We start from the raw sequence: 13,432 nt of genomic DNA, 5'->3' as shown, positions 1-13,432 counted from the left end.
GCCGACGGAAATTCCTATATGAAGCCTAGACAAGCAAGAACATGTTGGAGCTACTGCAAGATTGCCTAAAGCTTTCGAAACTACGAACACTATTCGCTCTTTCATAAGACAAAGTAAGGAGTCTAGCGGAAGTAAGTCTAGTTGCGTCCTATACACACTCATACCTTGTATTACGGGGCCATTCGATCCGTGCAGGGAAATGCGGACGTCTTACTTTAGTCCATAGAAGCACACATGCAGTGATCCGACGCTTAGAGCATGCTAAAATGGTCCACCGTGCGCGAACATTTCATCTTTACGTGTGCTCACAACGTACGAAATAAATACTCCATATACAAAGCAAACAATCACCTCTGACCTTCCTTCCATGTATAGTCGTACGAACGAATCAAACTCATGCAAAAAAAAAAAAGAAAAAAGCAAGCGAGGTGGCATCGTATTCGAGATGTCCTATCCTCGCAGTTGGCATTCCTTCGCTATAAGACGGGCGCCGCTTTAATCTTCTCATCAGGAGGCCCGTTTTCGGGGAAAGGTGTCAGAGGGGACGCGCGCAGCTCGACGCTTGCACCACCACTCTCCTCCTCTTGCTATATATAAGTCTGCTAACTCCTAAGCACAGCCGTTAGGATCAAGCGCGCAGGCAGCTTTGACAGCAACCCGTCGGCCTGTCTCCAAACGCTTTAACAAAAAACAGCGGTGAAGACCGACGCCCTGAGGTGCGGATCAACAACGTCCATCCTGCTTGCCGACAATACGGCGTAATGTGGCGCTATATTTGAGGCAACTTGGGCCACCTTCAGACTTACATGCGATGACCTTGGCATCTGACATAGACAGGACCGTACGGGATGTTCCTTGCGGGGGCTCGTGCACACGGCAAGCACCACGGAAGAACCGTGCTGTGTCGCCGAAGCTACACACTAAACCAATTCTGACCCTTAAGGGTGTAAATGAGCTTGTCGCCAGACGAACACCCTTTGCTCCCTATTGGGTGTTCAAAAAAGGGTGCTGAGAAAGGGTGCAGAGCTCAGCACCCTTAAGAAAAGGGTGCAGAGCAAAAATTTTGAAGGGTGTAATGAGTGCACCCTTTAAAAAAAGGTGCTGTGATGTCATAACACCCTTTCAAATGGGTGCTGGAAGGGTGCTCCACATCGACGTACCAGTGGGCCAAATCTAGGATTGACGCTGGAGATGGCTAAAAATGCAGATTGCTGTATACTCTGTAGACCATGCTGAGTGACAGCCCACATACAGTTTGTTAGTACTTGAACACATGTACTAAGTCGTCCATTCCACCCTGAACACGTGCACCATGCACGCGGCCGGCCCTCCACAGAGTGCCTTTCGCAGGCGCTTATGAAACTAGCACTGAAACACAGTGACAGCTCTAGGTGGGGCTTTTGCATCATCGTCTTTTAAAACACAGTATCTCTGCAGTGAAGCTACTGTTAAGTTGGCTCCAGTGTTTTGCTTTCTCTATGTGTAGGCAAATAGAGAATCCGGCACTGTTATCGAGAAGTGCTGCCTTACCCTGTCCAGGTGCTGTTCCTCATGTTTTCGTTTTTGGCTGCTCTGGATAGAACCAGCTGCACTCCTAAAGAACAGTGTCGAATTTTAGATAAGCTGGTACTGTTGCAAGAGCAAAGTTAGCTTCACCACAAAGGAAGTGTGATTTGGCGAAGCCGTTGTTCTCCAGCAGTCAACAAAGTGGAGGCCCACTTACAGCTGTCTGTACGTTTGTGTACTAGTTACCAAAGTGCCCTCGAGAAGCGCTCGGCAGAGTGCCGGATGCATGGTGCAATGTTCAAGGTGGAAGTAGACAATATGTAAATATATACCTTAAAGCAAGCTATATTGAATAAATATGTATGTTTTAATAATCATGAAATTGATCCCAGAGTGCGTATATGGCCTGCGCTACCCATTTTTGGTCCAGAATGAATGTAATCTATTCAAGGCCCCTTGCTGCACACATGCATGCACAATTTACGGATGCTTGGTCATCATACAGACATGCATGCCTGCAAATTAAAAATTCACAAGTTTCGAATACTGGTGATTACTTCAAATGCCATATACTCACTTTGAAAGACACACAGATAATATGCACTAAATACAGAACCTTACCACATTGCGCTCTTTTAAATTATGTGTAGCAGACGTGAGCTTTTATGCATGTGAGAATGGAAGATATTAGGCCCCAACAAAAATTTATGACAAATAAATTAACATGATGCCAATAGTCACTATTTTATTGTACAAAGCATACAACTGAAAAAGATGGACAATAGTAAACATGAGCTATGACCTTCTGCATCGATTGTAATGGTGAGATCTTTGTGAGTGAGGATCAATCTTCTGTTTTTTCAAATCTTTTTTCTTACGAGTAGACATCTTTTTGTGACGAGACTTCTTTTTTAACTTTTAACATTCTGACTTCCCTCCTTGCATAGTAGGTAACAAATAAATTATTTAGAACAACAAAATATAAGTTAGAGGCACCAGCAGTCCAAAGGCGCTTATTGAGGGTGTTGCCAGTGCCCACAAAATTGAAAAAGAAAATTGATAGGAGAGTAGGTGTGTGGTAAAACATGTGGGCTTATATAACATGCTTTGGTCATCATGCTAAAAGCCTTGACTACAAACTTGCTCAAGGCCTATTTACAGCTCTCCTTTTATATATGTGTGTGTGTTTCTAAACATTTGTGTTACAAAATCACAAATATTGACAAAGTAATGCAAGTGGTGTTGGATTAATATAATGTGATCATTCAAACACTTGCACAATCCATCTTCAGCTGCCCAGGCGACTTTGGTTCCTTTTACAAAAGTGTGGTCAGGGCGCTCCTTCTCAACAGCACATCCGCACCCGGAAGCCTAAAATAAAGACGGAAGTAATCACTAAGAGTTTCACAAGACAGACTGTCCAAGATACAATATGCGTTGTCATGCTGGAGTGTTCTTAGTTCGATGTGAGTAGAAGTCAGCATCAAAATTCGTTTTGTTTTCAACGGAAAACATGCTTGTTGGAGGTCCCCCAGGCAAAAAACTGTGTAAACAACTTGACAGTACCTGTGGGCCTACAGAGGGTAGCACGTACAACAGATTTCACATAAAAAACAAACAGCATAGTAGAAAGGAAATTTATACACAAGAAACATCTGAGCAATGATTCAGCATGATGCACACGTGAAACATGGGTTAGGTTTGAGTAAAAAAGCTATTTATCAAGTGATTGCGCACATCCGATTTGAACAAATCGAATAAGGCACTGAAGTTAATTAAGGTTTTTAAAGAATTGTAATGTGCCAATAAGCAATATTCTAGTCTAACTCTACAATAGTGTGTCATGTATGTAGTACTAGTATTTGCCTGTTAGGTATGCTGTAGTCATGAACATATTCAGTTTTCTTAATACCTTAAACTTATTATGTTGTAGTCCAGCTGTTCATGTTCAATAAATAATTGTTTATGGTAGCATTTAGGTTACAAAATTGATGACAAATTTTTATTTGGCAGACCCCACATACTTTGGGAATCGATGTTATGCGAAACATGCATAACATGTATTTTAATTTTTTTATTGAGCGATCTTATGAAGTGGAGCTCAATATAAATACAAATTCTCGCACACACATACGTTAAACAGCCGCATATGTTTCATTTGTTATGAGGAGATGTCACACCTTTGACAACATTAGCAGTTATTTGCTGTTTCTTAACGATGCCAACAGAAACAGAAACACACTAGAACTGGTAGGCTGGTATGAAGCACTGGTGTTTGCGCTGGCACTCGCGACGATGGTAGCCCTCAACACTGCTACACAAATACTTCACAGGATGGTGCCTGACTACAATTGACTTTGACTCGACCTCACGGCTGCATCATAGGAGTGCACATGTAATAGTTATAAAATTTGATAGCCAGTACTGCAACGGCAGTTGATGTTACACAAACATTTGAGACTATTTGGAAAGTATAACCGAGGCCGGGCATGGCTCTGTGGTAGAATACTTAATTACCAAGCAGAATATAAGGTTTGGATTCCTGCTAGGACACTTGACTTTATTCTTTGCATTCATTTGGTCAATGCTGCCTATGTCAGCTTTTTAACATGATAGCATTGAAGAGCTCGTGTCGCAGAAAACCCGCCGCCGACGTCTGCCCCGTTGGTTGTGAGCGAAAAATCGTCTGTGCATCTGTGACTGAAAAATCAAGTTACCTAGTTTCCAGAAACTCAAAATTCCTACCTATGACCTAATGGAGGCACGCTAATTGCTGCAAAACAAAACCCCCAAGTTGACTACTAGACACTCAACACAGGGCTTAACACATGGAAGTCTATTGACATCGGCCAAAAATTAACGTTAGATGTACAGCGCTATTCCATTTCCCCGTTTCATGAACTACACAATGCCATAATTGTACCCTGGTATTTTTGGTGGGCTATATCGCACAAAAAATGCAAGGATTATGTCAAAAGAATGGCATCAAATTTTACCGGCATGTCATCGAAATAGAGACACAGGCTACTAGTCTTATTTATAATGCTAAGAGTATTTAAGGTAAAGGCATTGAAGATAGCTGGTGGCCTTTTTCACTATCTAGGTATCAATTTTTCACTATCTAGGTATCAAAATTCTGCCATGTCAGTCGTAGTTTACTGACATTGCAAGCTCAAGAAAAGTGTGGCTCTGAAGGCATCAACACAGCGTTTTGCCAGATCTTTTAAGAAGGCAGTCTTTAAAATTGCTAATGTTTCCAATTTTTTTTTGCTATAAATTTCGTGCTTTGCGTCCAAATGTACCTCCATCCAACTTGTTTTTTTTTTGCATTCGTACCCTCACTAACTGCTCACCTTGTCTTGTCAAGTGTTCGTTCACATAAATAGGACTACTTGATCTAAAAGGAAAGGCCACTGCAGACAGACGTAAGTTTTTTGTCTTATCCAGAACATTTCATTTGTAACATCGTTCATGATGCACTACTATTTTTTTTCAAACTAGGCTTGTTTGTTCCTACTCTGTCTGCAGTGTCAATATCATCACGAGTAATGGTTTTTCCATCATCGCCCGAAAATTTCGGAGAGCGTCAAAAAAAACCCTCATCTGAGACGCCTTTGATGTCGGATAGTTCAACCTTGAATACAGTGTAAATTCTTCAATTTTCATCTGAAGTTGCTTATTTTCACCTGGAAGTTTTTTGTGCCTGTTTCAAGGTGCGACAGACTTTTCATGCAAAGCCTTTATTTCTAAAGAGAGCGCGTTGACACTGTCACCACCTTATTTCCACACTTCTTGAAGGACCAAAGTTCAGTATGAATTTTGTGCTTCAAATCCTCTGTTTACCATGACAAACAATTCACAGGAAACATTAGTACTCTTGCTTGGCAGGAGTGCATGCAGTACTACTAACACAATTAAAGCAGGAAATAAGTGTCTCACCTGTGCAATAATGATTTTGGCAAGCACTGTGAAGACCACACACACTGCTGCAAACTGAGGAGAATATGAAGAGCACTTCATATAAGTAGGCAGCGTCCAGTACCTTGGTGAGGCACAGCGCATAAGCAGGTTGAACAGAGCTGATGCTTGAAAGAATGGTTCAGAGTTCGCTGGTGCTTGGGCTCCTTGACCTTGTCAGGAAATTTCCTTGAGCAGCCTCACTCAAATGAAATGACAGACCGTGCCGAAGAATTTCTGCACCAGTGCAAAAAAATTATTTTAGTGAGGTTTGTCTAGACTGCATGCGCTGCTTGCCGAATTGCAGTGAATGGCTAGAAACGCATGGCCAACATATATTTAGTGGCACGCAACTGAGAAATACAAAAAGGGCATGCTGCAGTATAAATACAACGAAAAACATGCTGCTGCAGAGCTTTTCATGTCGATGTCCTACATGTGAATTTTCATTCACCTTTATAGCTCACTCATGCACGAAAATGAAGTTAGAACTTTTAGATGAAGACACCCCCTTTTAGCTGTATTGACTGCACGTAATTAAGAGATAAACATGCGTGAGTAATGCTGCTGCCTGCAATCGATAAATTCTTTTCTTGAGGCTGACCAAATATATGCACGAGTGCATCCATAGAGGCACATTTGCATTTCTGTAGTTATGATACCCATGTGATGTGTTTCTTAAGTAAATGCCATGCAATATGCACCATATGAATATTTTATTCCGTAAAATTGCAATACCACTACATACACATGTCCGTATGCGCATATGCATCCACTGCAGATAAAGCATAAAATTAAAGCAATACTGACACATGAATTTTTTACGAAGGTAGTGGAGGGCTCCAGAAAATTCGACCACCTGGGGTTCTTTAACGTGCACACAAATCTGAGAACACAGGCCTACAGCATTTTCACCTTTATCGAAAAAGCAGCCAGCAAGGCCGGAATATCATCCTGCGACCTTCGGGTTAGAAACCGAGTACCTTAGCGACCAGACCTTTCCGACAGGACTTCAATCTCCCTGTTCCCCCGTGTAGGGTGATAGACCGTCTTTGCTGGTCTGGCTAACCTCCCTGCCTTTCCTTCTCTACCATTTATTCTCATGAGTTCAACGAATAAAGCTTCCTTCAAACGGCTAACATTCGGACGTTTATAATTTGCCTGAAATTGAGTTCACTAAATGAATATTGTGTGCTGCTTCATAGTGATCATTGATCTAAATTGTTTTGGTTGGCTAAAAAGGCACTACTCCTCACTTCTAATCAAACAGCACAAGCTGTCTAATCACCATAGGGGAGGAAAAGTGGAAACGCTAAGACAAAACATCAATCTTGAACCCCATGCCATCACAATGAAGCAGGCAAGCTTCTGCAATATTGACCGGCAACCAGGATCTCAGACATTGCAGATAGCTACATAACGTAATGGTTTCCCAACATGACGTAAAGGCAGCAGAATCACATATTGCCTAACCTGCTTCATTATGATAACGATGAGACAATAACGTTATTGGCCTCTGTATGCTAATAACAATTTACCTTGCATATCATGTGACATTAACATTCAATATGACGTCATGAATCTTGCATCCTACCATGTGGTCTAAGTACCAACAAGGTGGTTTTAGCGACGTTGGTGCAAGGCAGTAAACAACAATCACTTGGTGAACATTATTTTTGATATTATTCAATTGGTCTGATGCGTACATCTTCAAAAAACGGCAGTTTAGATTTGTTCATTCTTAGATAAATACAATGTCTAAGTTTGCATGTCAGCAGCAACATATGCACGCATACTGTGATGTATAACCTTATTGTGTTTTGAGCAATAAAGTAGGCGTTCATACACTGCACATATCACAGGTCACTTGTAAATCTGCAGCGAGGTCATAAAGAATTTATGATATCAGATAAAGCATTACACTTGTATTCGAAAGTGTCATTGGAAGCTTTGGTATAACTTAGTTTTAGAATGTTTGTAGACGTATAGGTATTCGGCGAAGTTTTAACTCTAAAGCGGGCTGCAGCGCCCACAATTCTTTTACAAACCAGAAGAATGCAATGATATGTGAGCAGGGGGGGAACAAGCAGTACCACCAAAATCGCACTCGAACGAGTGAACTACTGCTCAACCTAGCGCTTGCACAGCTAAGGTACGGCTATTCGGCCACTCATAGAGAAAATGTATTGACCCAGGCGTAATTGCACGCTTTGAGAACCACACCTACAGCACGCTGTGTCAAGTTTACGCACACCTAATTAAGCTGAATATCATGGTAATTTAATATTATACGTGCCCGGTGGATGCAAACACATTTGGTCACACAGGAAAACACATCTACCTTATAGTAGTCGCACACATTTAATGATCATGTAGCTGTTGAAAAGAGGACGAGTAACATATAAAACTTTCTTCATATACTTCTTTGGCACAGAAAACGAACAAGGCCGCGTAAATACCAACGCGGACACCACGTTATTCTTCTCCATTCTTCTAAATTAAATACGGAAAGATCTAACTCAACGCGAATCACCGTAATACTCCAACGCACGCGACACACAGACGACGCTTACGGCTTCCATGCGCCGTCCCCGAACGGCGTCCGACGGCATTGCAAAAATATAGTGATTCATAGCGTGAAGAGCATCGCCCGCCGACTCACAGCATCACAGCGCACATTGCTTTAACCTCCTTCCCCACAGAAAAAATTCATCCGCGCGTAACGTCCCTGAGCTTAGACTTGAGCCTAATGAAATCAGACACGCCAGCAGGCTCGCTACGTAAATAAAAACTCGCTTATCGTCTACCAGCTAGAAAGACCTTAGTTCACAACGTTATTATACTATAGCGCTTTCGGTGTTAACCGCGGGAGGAGCATAACAGCCTGGATCGGGCACGCCGCGGCCTGGCCGGAGAAGCAAAAAACAAAGCGTCGACAGCAGAAACATCCACCTACCTTTTCAGTTTGGCGAGCGCTCGACGGTACAAAGCAGCCGGTCCTCTCTTGAGTATAGTGCATCTTCGTAACAAGCAGCACCGACAGAACACGAAAGACAGCGCAAGCACACTTTGAACAACATAAAAAATCGACTTTAAACGCTCGGCACACGGCCGTTGCGGCCTCCGGGAAGATACCGCCATTTCTGTCCTGCTGACGCCACCGATCCGCATTTGCGCACATAACTTTTTATATGATAAGTAAATAGATTGTTTCTGCTTAAATTTTAAGTAACAAATAGTGAAGATAGAAGATACGCTAGTGCGTATTGCATAGAATATTCTTTACCTTTGAAAATGACAAAATCACATTACGCGTAATTGCGCGAAATTTGAAATGTGAAAGAGCGCGCGAAATTTGAAACGTTTCTTTGCTTGTGTATTTCTTATACCGATACCTTGTTAACATCTGTACATTGGTTGAGTGGTTAAGCTGGCTGTTAAAAACAGTGTCAAAGCGGTTGTATATTAGTACAAAGTACAGGCAGCAAGCAAAATTTGTCACATCAAAATAAGCGTATTAGTTGGCAAACAATATTTTAGCTGTCTTTAGTGAATTTTCTTTAGGAAAATGTTTTAGTCAAGGCTCATTTTAACTTGCTTTGAAGAATATTTCTATGAACAAAATCAAGAAAACGTTTTTTTAATGTTATAATATTAGAACGTCAAAGTCCGTAGCCTGCCATAAAAATTGGTAACACGTGTCAACTGATACATTGTAAGGTTAACAAATATTTGTACAACACAAAAACTGTTTTATCTACCACGGTCTTGTTGGTTTGTATTTCTTTGCATCAACAAATGTATGATTTATATATACTGTCATGAACGAAGCTTTGTTTTCAGTGTTAGGCGCAAACGAGGCTATGTGTAAGTCACAATCCTGTTGTAGCTCTACAAGCTGCGTACTCCGCCATTGGCTAGTGAGCTTGTAGCGCATAGCTTGGTCAGCGCCGGCCGTGAGGCGACGAGAAAGAGGCAGCAAGAATGCAAGAACCAGTGCAGAACTTACGTTCAGCCGGGCACTCTCGCTCTTCAGATATCAGTTACTGCGATGGGGCTATTAATGAGACCATGGTGTCTAACCACTAGACATCTAAAAGCTGTTGGTTATGCTCTATGACCACGTTACTCACAAAGCTTTGTCGGCGACTGTGCACCCTAATGGGTGCTCATCAGCACCCATTAGTTGTTGCACCCTTTTTGCACCCTAGTTTCCACCCTTTTGATGTGTTCACCCTTTAGGTTCCGCTTGTAGGGTGCTGAGACGCGAATAGGGTGCTCAAAGGGTGTGCTTAGGGTGTCGGCACCCTTTTTGCACCCTTAAGGGTCAGAATCGGTTTACTGTGTATGGAACTGGCGCCACCTGCATACGACGCGAGAGCGTATAGTGAAGAGCGCCGCAACGGTTGGCTAAAAAACAGTTTGGCAGGGCAGCGATATCATTGACTTCGAATTTAAGAACAAACCTGCCGTCGTAACTTAACAGCTAAGGCTCTGCGATGTTAAACTCAGAGACGAAGGCTCGATTGCAAGCCATGAGAGCGAAATACCAAAACACCAGCGAACTTATATTTACATGCATGAAGCCTCGCTAGTGAAAAGGGTGCGTGATAACTGGAATGTGCATAATAATATATGGTGGCTTCGGTGCGCACTGCCACCGTGTTACTTAATTAAAAGTGAAACGGTTAAATTCTTTTGAACCCATTGGCTTACCTGGACAATTACAGCTTAGAGATGTTAGTCCTAGATAGCAATAGTACTGAGTCGACGTAGTTGCCTGCCGCTGTTATCTGCTACACTCGAACACGAGAACTATATATATCTGCATAAAGTGCTTGAATAAAGTTGATCTACTTCCTCTGCCTGATACGTCTTCATTAAGCACTGTCCGTGTTAGAGACCAAAATGAATGCACTTTCATTATTTTCTATAGTAGAAATAATAGCTACTGTATAAATTTTGACAAACTGAGGCGTTACTGTGCTTCCGTAGTTCTATAAAGGTAAACCATATTTGGGGGTCCCTTGAAGACGCGAAAATGCTCTATAGGTTATGATTTCTCTATAATTTTTTTTGTATTGGATGCATGTAGTAACACTACCTTTCGTTGGGAGTCTATCTAAAACTAGGAGCTGCCTACAGACCGCTTTAATATGTTTTCACAGGAAAAATGCGAATTCGCTGGTAATTAGGCTGGTTTGAAAAAGGTGGCATAGAAAGGAGAGGTGAATTAGAGTAAAACAACGAATAGTTCTACATGCGACTGCAATATTTTAGAATGCGGATGCTTGATACATCGAGCTTGGTTTGGCTTCCGCAATACTGCACCGTTTTCCAAAGAGGAATCACAGGAGGAGCGTGCCGTGGACACCACCTTTAGATCGCTCAAATCGCTCAAGCACTTTTACTTCCGACCTCCCACTCGGGCAGCCGAATTTCGACCTTGAAAGGGTCATGACCTCTGCAGTATAGAAGCGCGCTTTTACCAGCTAGCGAGCCCGACTGGTAGACACGAAAATGCGGCCCCCAAATGGATGTAAATGACAGCGAGTTCACCACTGAGGAAGATGGATAATAGCCGAACCAGCATCTAGCGACGAAGGCACCTTTCGTGCGTTTTATGCCGCAGGTGGTCTGTATATATATATATATATATATATATATATATATATATATATATATATATATATATATATATATATATATATATATATATATATATATATATATATATATATATATATATATATATATATATATATATATATATAAAATAAGGGAAAGAAGTGTATACCTGAGGGCTCGTTTTTCCGTGTTTTAACACAATATTAATGAGATCTAACAGACAGTAATGCCAAGGAATGTACAGAGGGAAGTTATTAGAACCAATGGAATGTAAATAAGAAGAAAGAAAAGTGGATGAAAAAATAAACAGCCGTGAGCAGGAGGAATCGAACCTACGACCTTCGAAAAACGTGTTCGATGCTCTAACCACTGAGCTACCACAGCGGCGTTCCCTCCATCCACTTTTTTGGGTTTATATGTGAATTTAGAAATAGGAGTGACAGTCAGCGCCATCTATAAGCCAAGCGACGAGTGTGAAAACACTCTTTTATGCGCATCTTTGGCGTCACGTAGCACGTGAACTTATTATGAGCGGGCAGCTGATTAATAGTCCCTCGTATACAACCTAAAGACACCAAGTCTGCCAGTACGAGACCCTCGTTTAATGAAATAAGGGAAGGAAGTGTATACCTAAGGGCTCGTTTTTTCGTGTTTTAACACAATATTAATGAGATCTAACAGACAGTAATGCCAAGGAATGTACAGAGGGAAGTTATTAGAATATATATATAAATATATATATATATATATATATATATATATATATATATATATATAAATATGAAAGTAGATGCGCTTTCACATAACAACTGTTTATTGTGTCGACGTTTCGACAGGAACCCTGTCTTTTTCAAGGCATAATGATAAAGACAGGGTTCCTGTCGAAACGTCGGCACAATAAACAGTTGTTATGTGAAAGCGCATCTACTTTCATATTTATAAGCTTGCGGCAACCGAAGTTATTCTTCTATATATATATATATATATATATATATATATATATATATATATATATATATATATATATATATATATATATATATATATATATATATATATATATATACTAAGTGTGAACACACTTTATAAGCGACCCCAAACCATCCACCGCCGTCGGCGGCGTCCGCAGTCTTCTCTCTCTCTCTCTCTCTCTCTCTCTCTCTCTATATATATATATATATATATATATATATATATATATATATATATATATATATATATATATATATATATATATATATAATATCGGTGTCAGTAACGCGCCTTATATCCAGATGGTAGTGTTGCTCTCGACGGGAGACTGAGAGAGAAGGCGGGCGCGCGCGAGAGAGGGGTGCGCGCGCAGCTGCAGCGAGCGAGGAGAGCGGAGGAGCTACACCGATATCAGCGTCGCGTCCGTGGCTTATTCGGTAGAGCGTCGCGCTGCGGCCCGCCAAGTCCTCTTTCTTTTAAAGATAGAGAGAAGACTGCGGACGCCGCCGACGGCGGTGGATGGTTTGGGTCGCTTATAAAGTGTCATCATCATCATCATCATCATCATCATCAGCCTGACTACGTCCACTGCAGGACAAAGGCCTCTCCCATGTTCCGCCAGTTAATCCTGTCTTGTGCTTGCTGCTGCCAATTTATACCCGCAAACTTCTTAATCTCATCTGCCCACCTAACCTTCTGAACCCCCCTAACCCGCTTCCCTTCTCTGGGAATCCAGTTAGTTACCATTAATGACCAGCGGTTATCCTGTCTACGCGCTACATGCCCGGCCCACGTCCATTTCCTCTTCTTTAATTCAACTATGATATCCTTAACCCCCGTTTGTCCCCTAATCCACTCTGCTCTCTTCTTGTCTCTTAAGGTTACACCTACCATTTTTCTTTCCATTGCTCGCTGCATCGTTCTCAATTTAAGCTGAACCCTCTTGGTAAGTCTCCAGGTTTCTGCTCTGTAGCTAAGTACCGCCAACGTATAGCTGTTATATACCTTTCTCTTGAGGGATAGTGGCAATCTACCTGTCATAATTTGAGAGTGCTTGCCGAATGTGCTCCACCCTATTCTTATTCTTCTAGTTACTTCAATCTCGTGGTTCGGCTCTGCCGTTATTACCTGCCCTAAGTAGACATAGTCTTTTACAACTTCAAGTGCACTATTACCTATCTCAAAGCGCTGCTCCTTTCCGAGGTTGTTGTACATTACTTTCGTTTTCTGCAGATTAATTTTAAGACCCACCTTTCTGCTCTCCTTGTGTAACTCTGTAATCATGAGTTGCAATTCGTCCCCTGAGTTACTCAGCAATGCAATGTCATCGGCGAAGCACAGGTTACTAAGGTATTCTCCATTAACTCTT

General features: G+C 41.6%; 1 long non-coding RNA gene across 1 annotated transcript; it reads right to left on the bottom strand.

Annotated features, from left to right (window-relative positions):
- Nucleotides 1–2,225: 2,225 nt before the first annotated feature.
- LOC142817664 (uncharacterized) lies at nt 2,226–8,609 on the bottom strand. Its single transcript, XR_012895288.1, has 3 exons — nt 8,420–8,609; nt 5,446–5,700; nt 2,226–2,877 (listed from the first exon to the last, which is right to left on the bottom strand). It is a non-coding gene; the product is annotated as an uncharacterized LOC142817664 (long non-coding RNA).
- Between the last annotated feature and the right edge of the window lie 4,823 nt (nt 8,610–13,432).

This window comes from Rhipicephalus microplus, chromosome 5, assembly GCF_043290135.1.
Source record: "Rhipicephalus microplus isolate Deutch F79 chromosome 5, USDA_Rmic, whole genome shotgun sequence".
In the NCBI taxonomy this organism is placed as follows: Eukaryota; Metazoa; Arthropoda; class Arachnida; order Ixodida; family Ixodidae; genus Rhipicephalus; species Rhipicephalus microplus.
Note: the sequence above shows the minus strand (reverse complement) of the source record. Positions and strands in the feature narration are given on the sequence as shown.